We start from the raw sequence: 17,824 nt of genomic DNA, 5'->3' as shown, positions 1-17,824 counted from the left end.
CATTTATATTTTTAACCCTTATCGACTTCACTAATTATCAGTTTATCCATTGTAAAATCACACATAAACTAACTTTGCAAGTAACTGCAGGGAAATGAAATAACTCAAGGTTTGGTATCTTCATCGCACATTCACCAGAACGCGTTTTAGTAAATCAAAAGAAGGAGATTGATGAAAATGAGTGTCATGTATTTTATATTGGCCCACAATTTACATTGAAAGTACATCTAGCATTATTATTGCAGTCAGCCGAATTAGCTATAGTTTGACAAAAATTCCACTCTACAATTTCGTCTCTCAACGCTTGTAATTCGTTTACATCACAAGATTGACCAGTTGTCGTAGGCTGTATAGTACTTGTCGATGTGGTTACTGTTGGGGGACAAGTTGATTGAGTCGTGGGGCAACTAATAACTGGACATGTTGGACACATCATACTACCCATGGTCATTCCTGTTCCTGAAATAAGAAAAATAAACCCAGCGGGGATGTTTAATATCATTATGTACTGAAAAATTACTATAGTTTACTACCGTCTTAAACACATACAAAAGTCAACACAAAAAAAACATTAATTTTTAAACAAATTAATATATAAACACGCAACTGAGTATTATATTATGATTCTAAAATTAAACAGAGTTATATCAGTAATGGATGTTTTGTATAAAAATTTACATAAGATAATGTTTTTAAAAAATATCCTGCAACATTTCTTTAAATAATTAAATAATTAAATAAAGTATATTACAATCAATGGATGGGTTTACATCAAAAACTAAACGGCAATTTAAAAAAGCATGCACTACTATAAAGCAGGTAGAACACAAACGACAAGCTTTCGCTGCAGGCAATGAAGCAGCGATCACAGCCAGTTTTGCTTTTGGTTTTCTGAATTTCTATGTCGTGATCTCCGTCTGCCTGTATTTCACTAAAGTTTGTTGACAAGCCTTTAGAAAATTTATACTTCGTTGAACATTTAAATTCGTGGTTTAAATATGAACAACGAATCCACGAAAGTAAGTATATTAATGGAGGCAACAATACCGCTGTTGAAAAGTCAAAAATCGAATGAGACAAGAGACAAAACAAATCCGGGTTGCAAACTAAAACCGTTGGAAACACGTCAACTATAAGAGGAAAACAACGAAAATAACAGAACACAAAAGTGCAACAAAAAGCAAACAACAATGCAATAAACATTGAAACGAACTATTAGTTAACAACTGCCATATGCCTGATTCAGTACAGGACAGTGGCGGGTTGAAAAATAAAGGCAATATAGGGTTGAACCTAGTTGTTGTGGCTAGCAAAACCTCCGAGCTTTATGGCAATATTAAATATATCGCTGAAATGACAACATGGCATTTGAAAGGAATACAAATACATTCAAAAACACCAAAGACAGATACATACAGAAATAAATAATATAATAGTTCATTTCTACATGTTACCCACAGAAAAAACAACGAATAATTAAAATTAATTAGGAAAGTACACAAACACAGCTGAATTGAATTATGAAGTGTGAGTCTGTATCCTTTACTTAAGTAAGAATTCACAACATGCGGATTTAGATATAATTGTATCATCTTTGAAACAGTGATCTGAAAACATCAACTGCTGACTTTTAATGCAAACTGTAATATAGGCAGTATCGAAATATCTATTCATGTGGAGATACATATATATATATATATATATAGAGAGAGCAAAACAGAAGTTTACAAACTTTCAAATGAAAAGGATGACAGACTGTGATATTTCCTTAATGATGTATGCACAGCATAATTTTTTGAAATAAGACAATATAACTGTTACAGATCATTACAGTCACGCATTTCAACTGTAAATGGCATACTCAGTGTGAATAGTTATCAAAGGTACCAGGATTGTGATTTCAAAATACGCCATACGCGCGTTTCGTCTCCATAAGAATCATCAGTGACGCTCAGATTTAAATAGTTATAAAGCCCAACAAGTACAAAGTTGAAGAGCATTGCGGACCAAAAAATACAAAAAGTTGTACCAAATACGGATAAGCTCATCTATTCCTGGGATAAGAAAATAAGGAATTTACTAAAATGAAAATGACCATATAATTGATATTCATATTGAAAAACAAACCCTTAAAATATCTAAGAGAAATGTAATTCTATTAAGCGTATAGTGCTGTAAAGGTTCATTCGCCGTCAGACAGAATATTTACCAATATATTTTAAATTAAACTAAAACAAAAAGATACAAATTGCGGAGAAGGAATGATCTTTTATTGTTGAGGTATTTACTGTGGTAAATGTTATATCTATGACATTATCTGTTATATTACCAGCAACTTTGGACATTGTACGCTATATATGGAGGTGTGACTGCTTATGTAATAAGAAAATGCAGAGAATTGAAGATTTCACAATTAATTGTGTAAAGAACTTGCTTACCAAGAATAAAAATAAATGGTAGTACCGGTATTTCTTGTTCTTGACAGAATGTAGAACTGGAACATTCTGTAACGATTGCGAATAAATAGCATAAAACAAGATAGTATTGAGTCTTCATCTGAAATAGAAAGATGTATCTTGCAAATAAGCCCATGATTTCATAACAATTAAACCAAAGATGCTATCATAAAAATACTATACTATTTCAAAAATACATTTATAGAGTTGCTGGATTGATATTTCAGCAGACAGTTGAAATTCCAAAGGGTACTGATATGCTGTGCACAGCTACTGGCCTGCTTTTTGGTACTCATGCGGAGCAAATGTCGTACAACACCTTTTCAAAGACAAGAAAAAGAGCATATCGAAATGTTCTTCAATTTCATCTTTAATTTCCTAAGTCCGGAGAATGTCGGTTGTCCATTCGTTTGATGAGTTTGAGCTTTTACCATCCGTTTTGAATTTTTACTCAAAGTTCACTAATTTTTCGATATGTTGATAATATTCAGTCACTCAATATGATGTGCATAGCTTGCTCCATTTAAAGTGATCCAAATAAAATAGAGAAAACATCTCTTTGTCCTTATAAGCATATATTTAAAAATATATATATGTCACAGTGTAGAAGTGGTACAACACAGTAAAAGAAGGTCTCAATTATTTCTAAAGTATTTCAAAATATTTCGCCTTCAAGTTTCACATTTAAGCCGCTATATAATAGTATATAGGAACAACAGGCGAGATGTATAGGGGACACAGCCACGTTAACTTTTATTTCTATAGAAGTCGCTCTTCACTATACTACTACCTGTCGATACATTTATTTTTGGCATTGCACAAGTCATGTCTTCTTTGACTATTAATGACGTTAAAATACTAAATCCCTGTGATGTGTTTTAGTCGATTTTAGTCTCTGATGCATGATTTTTTACTATTAATTGGTTTTGGCTTTTAACTAGCTGTCAGTAACTGCGAGTACTCTCAAATCGTATTTTCTTGTTAATTCGACCTGTTGATACTGTTTATAATGCTTTTTTGTCATTTTTTATTTATATGGATCTTGGCTGTATACCAGCTTTGATTATTTGTAATATCTTCAATTTTTCACTTATTCTTACAACATTTGTATAAACTTCAAGATTATAAAAAAACGGTTTTTTTCTAAAGTGAACATTGATTGGTTAAATAATTCTCAGTGTGTTTGAATTTGTTTGTTAGCCTTTTGGTCATGAATGTTTTTCTCTAATATTTAATTAACTGTGCATTTGTATTCAGATATCGCAGATCAAATTTATTCGTTCATTGTGTAATCATACGTTTTTTGATTGAGTTAAGTCTGCTAATTGATATTTTATCGTATGTTTTTATATGTTGTGATGTTATGCTATTGTTTCAGAAAAAGGGAGAAGGTTTGGGCCCATTAAAACGTTTAATCCCGCTGCAAATGTTTGCACCTGTCCTAAGTCAGGAATCTGATGTACAGTAGTTGTCGTTTGTTTATGTAATATATACGTGTTTCTCGTTTCTCGTTTTGTTTATATAGATTAGACCGTTGGTTATCCCGTTTGAATGGTTTTACACTAGTAATTTTGGGGCCCTTTATAGCTTGTTGTTCGGTGTGAGCCAAGGCTCCGTGTTGAAGGCCGTACTTTAACCTATAATGGTTTAATTTTTAAATTGTTATTTGGATGGAGAGTTGTCTCATTGGCACTCACACCACATCTTCCTATATCTAACAACATAGTTTTTAGTTTATTATGATTTAAGATATATGTATCAATAAAAATGTGTGTTGTTCAAAAAATGATAGAAATAACAAACAGGTTCCCAACATCTCTATGATTAAACGGTAAAAAGTAAGATAACAAAAAAACGAACTCCAAGAAAATTCTAATACGGAAAGACCCTTAGCAATGACAATGGCAAAATGAAAACAACAGACATTCCAGATATAATATACTTGTATTGACAATTCAGCACTGAATCGATTTTGGCAGTTAAAACTAACAAAAGATAGTGGCACTACGAACCAGTAAAAGTATATATTAAGAAAATTCAAATCTATAGTATCCACTCTTATCTAGACCCTTCCAAAATATGAACTAGTCGACAAGGTTGACATAATTTAAATTCAATCCTGACTTTAACCGGATCTAAATTTTGTACTGTACATAACCTGTTCATTCATAATACATAAAAGAGTAAGTGATCAGTATGCTGTAAGTTTTTGAAATCAACATTTCTGTTGAATTTGAAGGCATAATTGTTACAGATGGTTGTAAGCATTCCTATGGGAACCAAATGTGTTCCTTTCCTCGGCGACATATTTCTATTTCCAGATGAGTCGGATATGAGACTTTAAAAAATCAACAAGGTAAAAACAAGCTGCATCATTTAATTTCACATACAGGTAAATATATGGTTTTTTTCAGTTAAAGAACCAAACTTTTCTGATTGGCCCGTATTAAAAACATATCATCCTGAATTCAAGATAAAACAAACTTAAAATACATATTCCCCGCATAATATGTTTATACCTCGAGTTTGACCACATCGGTCACCTCAGTGCCAGAGTCTATGACAAACGAGACGATATAAATTTCGAAATTATAAAATATGCAGCTAACTTCACTAGCGCATACCTATAGATGGTTAATAATTTTTTTTATCTTATCTATCTTATAGAGTATACATTTCTCAACTCATACCATATTCCAGATTAATTAAAACGTAATTGTTGTTTGGGAACTAAAATTAGCCAAGGTTTTGCCAAATAACGCACTGTCCTTTTTCCCAAAAGTATCTTCGTCATAATGTTTGTTATACTGATTTATTTATTTGTATGTTTGTTAGTTATTTTTAGTCTTTAAAATCACCAAATTTAAATGCACCCTTGTCGCTGTTGCATTGATATTATTACACACTTACCTTAGGCACAGATGGTAAAATAAATGATGTTTTAATGGTTGACGTATATATATATATATGTATCACCCAAATTTATCCCACACATGTTACCCAAGTAAAGGGTAAAAAGGTATTATAAGGTACAAAAGACTATGACAAAGACATATATGTTTTTTCACAATTAAAAGTGGCACTTTCCAAACGTGGATTTTTGAATTTTAAATAAACATTGTTAGCAGCTTTTTTGTTATTTATTTCAACTATAAATTTCAGAAGTTGATTCTTATTCAAGAACCCCTGTGAACCTTCTCATCATTATGGTATTTACAGCTAAAAAAAGGAACTATTCAATCACATACTTTTGACAAATATTGTGATCGTAATGTATAAGTTATAAGTCGGTGAAACAAACAGAAAGCGTAAGTAACGTACCGGTATGTGCGGTTATATATCAGACATATTACACAACAATGCAAAAGACGTTGCAAATTTCAACTTCAACCTTATACTTTATAATTTTTTTATCTGAGAGTCACTGATGAGTTATATGTAGATGAAACGCGCATCTGGCGTATTAAATTATAAGCCAGGGTACCTTTGATTACTATTAACAGCACTGGGTCGATACCTCTGCTTGTGGACGTTTCGTCCCCGAAGGTATCACCAGCTCAGTAGTCAGCATTTAGTTTTTAAATTTAATTTAATTTAACTGAATTGTTTTGAATTTTAGTATGACGTCCATTTTCACTGAACTAAAACACATTTTTATTTAGGGGCCAGCTAAAATGAAACCCATTGGAGGCATTCGGTTGTTATTCTGCTCTTTGATAGGGGGATGTCTTTTCGGCATATTCCCTATTTCCATTTTCAATTTTAGTGATTACTTTTTTTCCAAACAGGTTAGGTCGTCGACAAAATTAGAGATAAACCGAATGGATCTATGAATTCTGAAGGTTACTACCATCTGTTAAGACCCAAATGATGCTAAACCCCTGTCTAACCTCCATCACCCTTATCAAATGGCAAATTCAAACTAATCCATAGTTAAGTGTGTAACCGTGTGTAGTTTCGCATTTTGGCTTCGTTGAATTTTTCAAATGTTATATATATCTTTTGTGCAATAAAATACATTTTTAAATTGCGGAAGATTAATATAGCCTTTCAAGTTACTTTAAATGAACATCAGGATTATGTATTGTATGTATTATGGGCTGTTTTCTAGCCTACCCCAGCAACCCGACGGGTGCCAAATATGGACAAGAATCTTCTTACCTTTCCGAAGTATCTGCAATCAATACGGTTTTTGGTGAGGTTTATGTTGCTCAGTCTTAAGTTCTTTGTTGTAATTAATGTACCGTTATTTCCAGTTTGCTCATTTTACGTTCGTATAATGCATATGGCATTGTAAGGTTGTTGCTACTTTATAGTTGGAATAATCCTTTGTCTTTGTCTTTGGCCTATCTCTTATAAATAGATTGAGAATATCTGGTTCAAATGATACCTCATTAACCATTTAACAAGAGACACACGGAATAAAAAAACCTTCAAATAGTTTCTTGTTTATATTAGAGATTTTCTATAAAATGGCATGCGGACCTCATGGTACTGGTTTTTGCAAACCATTGAATTTGGTTAAATATGTCGCTCTAGTTCAAAGTAAATTTCCCAAGAATATCAAAATCATACATTGGATAAAGGCAACAGTAGTAAAGGTGGCACGGTAGTATTTGCATTTCACAAATTAGGTTCCTCCTTTGTGTACCATACCTAAGTCAATATATCTGAACTATGTATTCACTGTATGATAAAATACATAAAAGCACTAGTGACCTTAGTTTTTTGAAAATAGCAAAAAAGTAAACGGTCATAATACACATTTAAATTCATTTATAAATAGTAAAATGAAAGTACTCCAGTTAACTTTGAATTTATAATGTTTTGCAGTGTTAGAAAGTTGGGGAAATTCTAAACAAAGGCTATCATTATCCGTTTTGGGTCAGGATATACTACCGTGCCCCCTAAACCGGTGTTCAAAAATCATACATCGATTAAGAGAAATTAATTACGGGCTACAAACTAAAAAGAGAGACACACATCAACTATTAGAGGAAAACTAAGAAACTGTTCATGTCAAATAATTTCTCATATCAAATAATTTTTCCGTGATGAAAAATGCAAGAAATATAGTATTTCACTATTCATCATGGGATTCCCTGGAAACTCTCCTTCACTTTCACTTATTTAAGATATAAGATTACATATAAACACGTATCTGACCTATTAAACGATCGATTTGAGCTGTCTAAAATTGCTTTCCCCTTCTTTTTCAATATTCATTTCAGATGAACACTGCATTTTTACTGTATTTCAAATGCTTTTTTCATTATCCCTATTTTCTGATTTATATAAAATTTAATTAAAAAAAACCCACTTAACTCAAAAGAAAATTCAAAACGGAAAGTACTTTATCAAATGGGCAAATCAAAATCTTAGTAATACACTCTTAAACGACTTGAAAACAACTGTTGAAATAATCCTGACTTAGTACAGACACTTCCTAATGTAGCAAATGATGGATTAAACCGGGTTTTATAGATAGCTGAAACCTTCCACTTGTATGACAGTTCCATAACATTCCATTATATTGACAACGATGTGTGGACAAAACAAGCAGACATAAAAGGTAAATATAAAACAAAATAGGGGTACATCAGTCAACATTTTGTTATAATCTTAATCACTAAGAAATTTGTCAGCAAATAAAAACAGAAAGCATCCAGATAAAGTGCATACGCATCAGGATAGATAAGAACACAAAAATTAACTGTAGTACAATAACATAATGGTGGGATGCATAAGTACTGGGTCAAGCCCAAAAATGAAAAAAAACACCAAAAAAAACCAACAAAACAGTAAAGATATTAATAAACAAAGTCAAATAAAATATCACGCACACTATAACTCGTAATTATTAAAGATGATAAGCAATTTAACGTCAATACCTATAGTATCCATAAAGTGAGATCATGTATTATTTGTGAAGTTGATACGAAGTATTTTCGATAAGGTGTTGGTATTTTCCAATATACCTTCTTTTTTTTTTTAGAAAAAGGATAACACGTTCCTTTGCATATCCAGGTTCATCAAAAATCTGCTCAGACGTGTGACGTATTATAAAGTCTGACTAGCAGATGCAAGCTCTTGATTACGGAATGGGTTGGTTTATTTATCCATACGTGTAAAGTTGCTATATTGTTACTGAGGTGGGAAAATTGATAATTTCAAAATTAATATCGTCTAGTTGGTAATAGATTCTTGTACTGAGATGATCATTTTTGTCAAATTCGAGGGATAAGTCTAAAATTGAGGTAGAGGAAGCCGAGTCTGTTGTTTCTTAAATTTCTTGTTTTGGAGGTTATTTTGATAGAACCCACTCAATAAAGTTTGATACTTGGAAAGAACTTCATCAATTTATCTGACTGTGAAATTGAATGAATTAGAATTATTAGATGTTTATGTATTTTGCAAGTGTCTGATTGAACTCCGGCTTGTATATATAATAATCGGCACGGAGAGGGGCAAAGTTCGTTCCAATAGGAATACAGACAATCTGTTAAAAAAGTCTACCTTCAAATTAAACAAATATGTTGTCTGATTCAAACAAAAAATTATCTGAAAATGACATTATCATGATGCTTGATTTCTTGATTGACAACATATTTGTCACGTTCGGAGGACGTGTTTTTCAACAGACTGTCGGCATTCCAATGGGGACAAATTGTGCCCCTCTTCTTGACGACTTGTTTGTTTATTATTATGAGGTTTACTTCATACAGGAGCTTCTTTGGAAGAAAGATAAGAAGTTAGCGATATCCTTTAACTCTACTTGCCGCTATATAGTTGATGTTCTTTCACTGAATAATTCAAAATTTGGTGACTATGTGGAACGCATCTATCCCACCGAACTAGAGATAAAGGATACACAGATACAGTTAAGTCGGCCTCATATCTTGACTTACATCTAGAAATTGACAATGAGGATCGGTTGAAAACAAAACTTAACGACAAAAGAGAAGAGTTCCGCTTTCCAATTGCGAACTTTCCATTTCTAAGTAGCAACATTCCAAAGTAATCAGTCCATAGCTTATACTACCATTGTTACACTGAAAAAATGATGGGGGACGGTATACAGAGTTGAAATAATTTCGAAGAAAGATCGGGGATCAAAATTACCAAAAAGTTTGTTCTTTTTTGTTAGTAAAAAGTAAAATCACAAAAATACTGAACTCCAAGGATATTTCAAAAAGGGAAGTCTCCTGTAATTTAGAATCTACATATGGTTAATATATAATACCACTAATCCAAGTTAACAGTTTCACAGTGTTTCTAATAACCCTCCTTCACTGCGGACAGAATTTCGTCAATCTAATGGAAAGTTCCTTCTTAGAACATGCAGGTGAGCCAGCATTTTACTGTTGTTTGTATGGTATTTTGTAAAGTTTAGGTTTCCATAAAAAAAAACGTAAATTACACAAAAATACTGAACTCCTAGAAAATTCAAAACGGAATGTCCCCAATCAAATTGCAAAATCGAATGATAAAACACATCAAACGAATGGAAAACAACTGTCATATTCCTGGTTTGGTACAGACATTTTTAAATGTAGAAGATGGTGGATTGAACCTGGTGTTATAGCGCTAAACCTCTCACTTGTATGACAGTCGCATCAAATTCCATTATATTTACAACGATGCGTGAACAAAACAGACACAATGGATAAAATTATCATAATAGGGGTAAAGCCGTCATCACCGTGTCACAATCTTAATTAAAACAAAAACTAACAAAAATTTAACAAAGAAGAACAAAATGGAATATATCAAATTTGACAACCATGTCCATTGCTTAACAATAAAATAAGTCCTCAGATTTGCTGTATTACATTGAAGCCATGAAGGACTTATTCAAAATCTCATCCTTGTGAAATGTTATGTTTTGTATGTTGGATTACTTGATTCTTAATTCTTTTACAAGACAGTCGTAGTAGACAATTTCCAAAGAGACAATATTATTTGAAGTGTTATCCACAGGAACAACAACTTATTTATGTTAAAAAAAGCAACTTATTTATCGTGAAGCAGAGGCGGATTTAGGGGGGGGGGGGGGGGTCAGTTGACCCCCACTTCTGGATCCGCCACTGTGAAGTAAGGATGGACATTCCCAGACTTTGTTTATGAAAACGGTCTTTTTATCGATCTTTCACATAGTTTTACAACTTATAAGTTCATAGTTTTATCAGAGAGCTAATTTTTTTGATCCCTTCTTGAAAATGTGCTGTTCAACTTCTTCTCACTTGTTTTTTGCATGGCCTAGTCCTCAATGCAATCCATAATTATTTTGAAGTTATGATTCAAATTGATGTTTTTGCGCTCTGTCTATCTAATATGTTCATTTAAATCTTTTTGTGAGCAAACCATAATTCAAACTATTTTACTGTGAAGTTCAGAAATACAAATCGGTGCTTTTCAAAATTGGAAGAAAATTGAGATAAAAAATAGTCGCTTTCGTTCAATTTATTAGCCAAAGTTTATTTCCCATGTATCATAAAATATATAGATTTCAGGGAATTCCTGTTCATCGATTTAACTCATATTCTCAGATTTGATTTATGGTATACTAAAACGTATATCCAAACTAAAACATTATAAAATAGATCAAATAACAATGTATGGGCTCCATAATACAAATCAGTATTTCGTGTGTATTTTAGTCTAAATGTCATCTAATTAACTATTGATGTGATCACCGAAGATTACTGACGGTCATATAGCCGGATATAAACATACAGTCATATAGATATAAATAGATAGCGAACTCGTGCAATTAGATTTTTCAACATCTGCTTGATTTCATATGATAGGTTAAATAAATGTGATATAACTTACTATAATAATGATTTTTACATATACATGTATAATAATATGGTTCGTGAATCGAATCAGTCGACCAAATGGTTTACCCTTGTTGAACTTCCTATGTTGACATTATTTGCCTTTTAATAACGGAACACGCATAAGTCATGAGTAACCAATCCCTATCTATGGGTTTAAATTGAAGTTCACATAAATACGGTTTCAATAAGGTCGAATTGTTCACTTGAGAGTGAATAATTAATCAGTGATGTTTCTTTGCTAACTTCGACAAAATTTAACCAAACTGGCTGCTAAAAGCGAATTATTATTTCATTAATGATTGTAAGAAAACAAATCATATTCTACTTCTCGTAGGGCTATTGCTCCTTAACAATTTCCTATTGAGGTTGTATTTTCGAAGGTGTACTCGATTTAATATATAACTGTGCTGTCTTGTTAAATAGAAATAGCAATGTACAGAGTAGAATAACAAAAACACCGAATTCCGAGGAGTATTCAAAATGGAAAAATCCCCAAATCAATGAAATGTAATATGAGTCAAAGTACAAAACACATTTCTATGCAAATTAGAAACTTAATAATTATTTTGATTTCAGTTTCCAAATAAATATTGGTGGATTTGAAAACCGTTAACGGAATTACTTATTCCCCCAAAAGCCTTCAATGCAATACGCCTTTCTCAAATATCGTCCTGAGATCCTGGTGGACTAAGAAATTTCGGTCTATTAAAAACTCTCAGTAAAATATAGATATATATTTGTTTAGGGGGCAGCTGAAGGACGCCTACGGGTGCGGGAATTTCTTGCTACATTGAAGACCTGTTGGTGACCTGCTGTTGTTTTTTTATTTGGTCGGGTTGTTGTCTCTTTGACACATTCTCCATTTCCATTCTCAATTTTATTGGAAGATTTATTTCCCAGTCTTGTACTTTATACTTCTGTGAGCCAAGTGTACAACGTGCACCTTCAACGTGCACCTTTATAACCAATAAATTGCAAATTGTTTACATCATAGTATATGTTGTAACTTGTCAATACTTTTTACGACAACTTTATTTGTCAAAATATACATGGTTTAATGCTTCCTTCTCTTTGACATTAACACCTCGTTGATAAAAAGGTGTTCAAGGATTCTTGCATTCAAATTTAGTTATATAATTTATATTTCTTAAATGGCAAATAGACAACTTTCGAGTTCGATGCATTTCCGTCAAAAACTCTGGTTTTAGTGAAAGTCATTTGTGCGTTTAAGGGCGTCGTCACTTCCATTTCAATGTTGTGCGAGTGGTTGGAAACTATAATTCTATATTGTACAAATTATTCGGCAAATTGAATTCTCAAAATTAAAAATTAGCAATGCTGTCATTAGGGAATTGTCATTAAGTACCTACTTCTTCTTCTTCTTCTTTATAATTCTTTCCTCCACTGTCTGGAGTACCACTACTTTTGTAGTGTAGCACGATAAGCAACTGATTACTGTATACTGTAAGCAACTGTGTGAATGTGCAGGAATATTGTACAGTGAATATATGATCGGTGCACAAACCAGTATTATTTCGCCTAAAATATATTGTCCTAGATACTGGTATAAAGGATATCAACACAGCCTGGCGTACCCACCACCAATTTACAACGCAACGGCAGTTGGTCTTATCCAAAATGAGCTAAGGCTGCGATCCCAGCCAGAGCTCAATTCAAAACATAAACTTTAAAATAACTTAATGTTAAATCATTTTTGTAGACGTGCAGGAAACTGTTCCATCACCATACTATATACATCTGTGCTCCATATAAATCACACATGTTATGTCAATTATACACTAATCAATTTCTCTATTTGGAATCGAGTTTAAAATGTCAAAAATAGATTCAAATTCATACAATGAGAGTATAGCGTCCACATATATAAACCAGCTATGAGAGGTGTTATCCTTCATCACAAGTTGTCTAATACAAATCTCCTTCTCTATATCATTATTTCGCACAATGTTACCAAAGTTCACTAAAATTTGTCTATGTAAAAACGCTTCTATTGGCATTTGGCCAGACAGAATATATATTGCTGCATCAGCGGTTCGTTCTGGCAAATTTTGCAGAATTTTAAGTTGTGATTTGTGAAAAAAGTTCAATTCATCCAATTCCTTTCTGCTAAGTGTTACACAGTCTAGTCCAAAAATTAATCGTGGGCGAACATATGTATTCCATAGTTTGATGACTATATTTGGGTTGACTCCATTATATCCGTGCATACCTGCACCCATTAGTGAATAGCAGGTTCGTCTAGCTAATTTAATTCTTTCTGATACCAAACATTTTTCTTCTGAATTTCGATTAATTCCCACATGAGTATATGAAACAACATGTTCTATAGGTTTTTCATGTAAATAAAATTCATCCACACATTTTTCATTTCTTCTACTATTGAAAGTCATAATTTTACTTTTAGCTTCACTAATAAAATATCTATCTTTATTTGCAAAAGTTTCTTGTAAATTTAACATTGTCTGTAATGAAATAGCATCTTCCGCCAATAACACAATATCATCTGCGCATGCTGGTGAAGCAATATGTATCGTTCCAATACGGAAGCCCAAATGCTTGTTTTGATACCAATCTAATAATGGATTAATATAAAGTTTATACAGAGTAGGAGACAAAATACCTCCTTGTCTAACTCCCTGTTGCTCATCAAAAGCTCTAGAAAACTGTCCATCCCACTTAACCTTTGATCTCATTTGTTGATACCATTTATATACAACAAACCAATCCTCATCCTTAATTCCAGACTGAAAAAGTTTTAACATTAAAGAGTCATGCCACACAACATCAAATGCTTTAGAGGCATCAATAAAGGCTACAAATACTTTCTTTTTACGATCCTTTGCATCAGCTAGCGCCTCAGTAAGCAATAAAGCTGCATTTGTTGGAGATACCCGTTTAGTAAAACCACGTTGCAATTTATTTTGAAGTCTATCTAAATCTGGTGAAATTTTCGACAAATGTAGTCTCAAAAACTTTTCCCATTATACTACATACTGTAATTCGCCTATAAGAATTTGGATCCTGCAAGGGTTTACCATGACTCTTGTGTATTGGTGTAATAATTCCAGACTGAAAAATTTCAGGTACATCTCTTTCTTGTAAAACACGATCAAAAAGAGCTTTTAAAATTATAGGTACTATTTGACCACCACATTTCAAATGTTCACTCATTAGATTTAATTCGTCAGGTGACTTTCCATTTTTCATTTTGCTTATAGCTGCTGTAACTTCATCTAAAGTTGCATATTGCCTTCCCTTATTCCCTGAATTTTGTAGTGTCAAAATATTTTGTATATTACGCTTCACAATTTGATGCTGATGATCACAAAATGATGAACTTGTAGATAAAGTACTTAATTTTTCGAAATACGAGGCCCATCCATCCCTTATTTCTTCTGAGGACTCAAGATTTATGCCATCAAAAACTAATTTAGTCAGTTTCTTAACTTGTCCAGTTCTTTGAATATTAATAAGTTTGTAAAAGAGCTTCTGATTTGAAGTATACGAGTCCATTATTTCATAGTACAGTTTATATCTATTATTCGCATCCAGCTGCCTCTGAGCTTGTCGAAGTTTCTTTTTAGCCACTTTACAGTTCACCCATAGAGCGTTAGTTTCACATTTATTTCCCCCATCTTGTTTAAAAATATTATATGCTTGTTTACTGTCATGACATAGACTTCTCAAATTTATAGGCCACGGCTTTAATTTTCGAACCCTACGTTTTTTAACCTCCTCTGAAGATTCCTCTGCACTCGTTTTAAAAATATCAGCCACATTTTGAAATTGTTCATCTAAAGTTCCAGATGTAATATCTAAGGAATTAAATTTTTCATCAAGTAGCCTTTGGTACTTCAACGTATCACATTTCTCCCAGTTGATTCTATTCGTCGTAGCAGTATTGACTACATCATTCTTTTCTGACGCATATAAATTACAGATAAAGTTGGCGGTCACTGGCACATGAGATGACAAATTTAAAGGCGACATACAATATATATCTGTCTTAGTAAAAAAGTTATTATCATTAAAAGCTAAAATATAGTCTATTTGTGACGAAGCTTTGTCATTATGGTGAAAAAAAGTATGACTAGAAGGATAATTCCTTGGTACACATAAGTTTATTTCCTGTATTGATGTTAAAAACACTTTGTCTCTTGTAGTTTTCTGTTTACGAATCAATGAGGCATTTAAATCACCTAGCACTATTATGGTATGATCTGCAAATTTAATAGTTAATTCACTTATCTCATCAAAACATTGCTCATATTTTCGGTCATATTCCTTACTACCAGTACAGGGCATATATACGGCCACAATACAAATTGGTTTTGGCTTAGTGTCTAAAGTTATAACACAAATACGTTCATTACCATCATTATGAATTTTCACAAATTGGTCTAAATGTGCTCTCCATAAAATACCACAACCTCCCCATCCCCGCATGCGCTGTCTATTACTGATAGGATCATATTCGTCGGTACATTTCATAGTAGTACAAAAATCGCGTTCAGCAGCAAAAGCTTCTAATTTGGATTTCTCAAAAGACCATAGCCAATGTTCCTGTATAGCTAGAATATCTACATTCCCGAGTAGCTCTGATAGGTATACGGCGTTTGTTGTGAAGTTCTCAACATTGAAGGATGCAATAGTGGTTGCCTTACCATTGATGTTGGTATTTGCTGTCTCACAAAGTGATTGGCCGGTATGTTCAGATTGTGACTGTGAGGATAGACTGGTAACCTTGCATATACTTGGCTCGGTAATGTTTGTTGCATTGTTGCATTTCCTACAGAACAACCATTATTTCAAGTTTATCCTGCACAATGACGATCACTAAGACGCTTGATGAACGTAAATAGTGCAGGGATACAGGCGATCCCCTCTATCTGGTAAATGACGTCATAAATGCGCGTGGTTCCTTATCCAACCTTGCATTCCAGCAATGAGTCTGTAATGTAACAATAACTTTTTTTTTTATTATTGTTACATTTCAATGAAATTTCAATTTCCTTTTTTTAATCACATGAAAAGAAATGGCGATTGGACAAAAATAGGCATAAATCTCGGTACACGTGTTTAGCCTTAAGGTAAATCAATGTATTAGTAAGAGAATGACCTACATGTTACCCGGCAGTGATAGACTAGTTGGTAAATAAATCAAAGTTGAATTATTGTATATATGGTATATGTGACAGAGCCATATATTTTAAAACTATCTAAATAATTATAAAAACGTATAAAATTCAACAGTATATTTTTGTATTACACTGTTGTATATCTTAAAAAATTGTAAACAGGTTAAAATTATTTACTTGCAAAAAGATTTCAATGTATATAGATTAAGTTGTGGTGCACCATTTTTATCATCCAGTGATACCCAGCTGTGTCCGACACGGATAGGCACATAATTAAAAATAGGCAATTGTCCGTTGCGGACTATTAATGTTATATTTCGTAATTGGTACATTGCTATATCTAGAAACGGCGGGAATGAAAATGAAAGTAAATATGATTTGAAGATTTCTTTTGACGAAAACTAGGTAGACTTGAATCCTGTTATTAATCAGATTCTAAATCCACACACAATGTCATGGAACAGGCTTATTTATTCTTAAATAATATCTCCAAATTAATATGACCTACAAAAATTAAAAAACCAAGACCGGTGTCTGTGAAGACATTTATTTTAATATGCACGATTTTGCAAATGGTGCTTTTTCATAATTTTTTTTTGGATGAAATCATGTAAGAAAGTAAATCCAAAGCACAATTGACAGGCCCGTACCCAGGAATTCCCAATGGGGGGTTCGTTGGACTCACAAACTCGACTTTAACAGTCACAATTCGAACAGAACATTGACTTTAACAGTGCTTTTTTGTTTTCAAGGGGGGGGGGGGGGGGGGGGGGGGGTCGTCCGAACTCCCTGAACCCCCCTGGCTATGGGTATGATTGACCATGACACATTTACCACAATGACCCCAAGGTAAAGTTCATTCGTAAAAAAAAAATTATTGGAAACTCCACATGTCTAGTAATTGACTCACTGACTGCACACATTCTGACATAAACCATCATTGTTAACCATGTTGACTAGCCTATCACATTGTTTAATTTGGCGTTTTTGGAACGATTAGAACTTGTTCTTAATCTTTACTAAGGCACTGGCCTCCCTAACAACATGACAGGTTAGCTTCTGTGGAAACATTTATTTTGCATGTTGCATTTTGAGTGTTTGTATAAAGAATAAAGTTAAATGACATTTTTTATACAGTTTTAAAGGAAGTCTTTTCTTTCTTTTTAGTTTGTTGTTGCGCGATTGCTGTTTCAATGAGGTCATTCGAAATTATACTACAATACCTTCGATATAGTTGTATGACCTGTTAATTAATTTTTTGCAAAAATAAGCGTTTTTGTATTCAAAGAAAATAATCAAATAAAACGAATTGTGACTTTTTGTACTGTGAATTTTTTGTCTCTTGACTTTTTGTCCTGTGACTTTC

General features: G+C 32.9%; 1 protein-coding gene across 3 annotated transcripts in view; it reads left to right on the top strand.

The window, feature by feature from the left end:
* Positions 1-16,775: 16,775 nt before the first annotated feature.
* LOC134685179 (EF-hand calcium-binding domain-containing protein 4B-like) overlaps positions 16,776-17,824 on the top strand; it is a 42,404-nt gene continuing 41,355 nt past the window's right edge. For 2 of the 3 annotated variants that reach the window (XR_010101268.1, XR_010101264.1), the window contains exon 1: positions 16,776-16,825. The gene's annotated coding sequence lies outside the window, so the exon portion shown is untranslated. The remainder of the gene's footprint in view (positions 16,826-17,824) is intronic. The other variant, XM_063544664.1, reaches the window with a different exon arrangement.

The sequence above is a fragment of the Mytilus trossulus genome, chromosome 9, assembly GCF_036588685.1.
Source record: "Mytilus trossulus isolate FHL-02 chromosome 9, PNRI_Mtr1.1.1.hap1, whole genome shotgun sequence".
In the NCBI taxonomy this organism is placed as follows: Eukaryota; Metazoa; Mollusca; class Bivalvia; order Mytilida; family Mytilidae; genus Mytilus; species Mytilus trossulus.
Note: the sequence above shows the minus strand (reverse complement) of the source record. Positions and strands in the feature narration are given on the sequence as shown.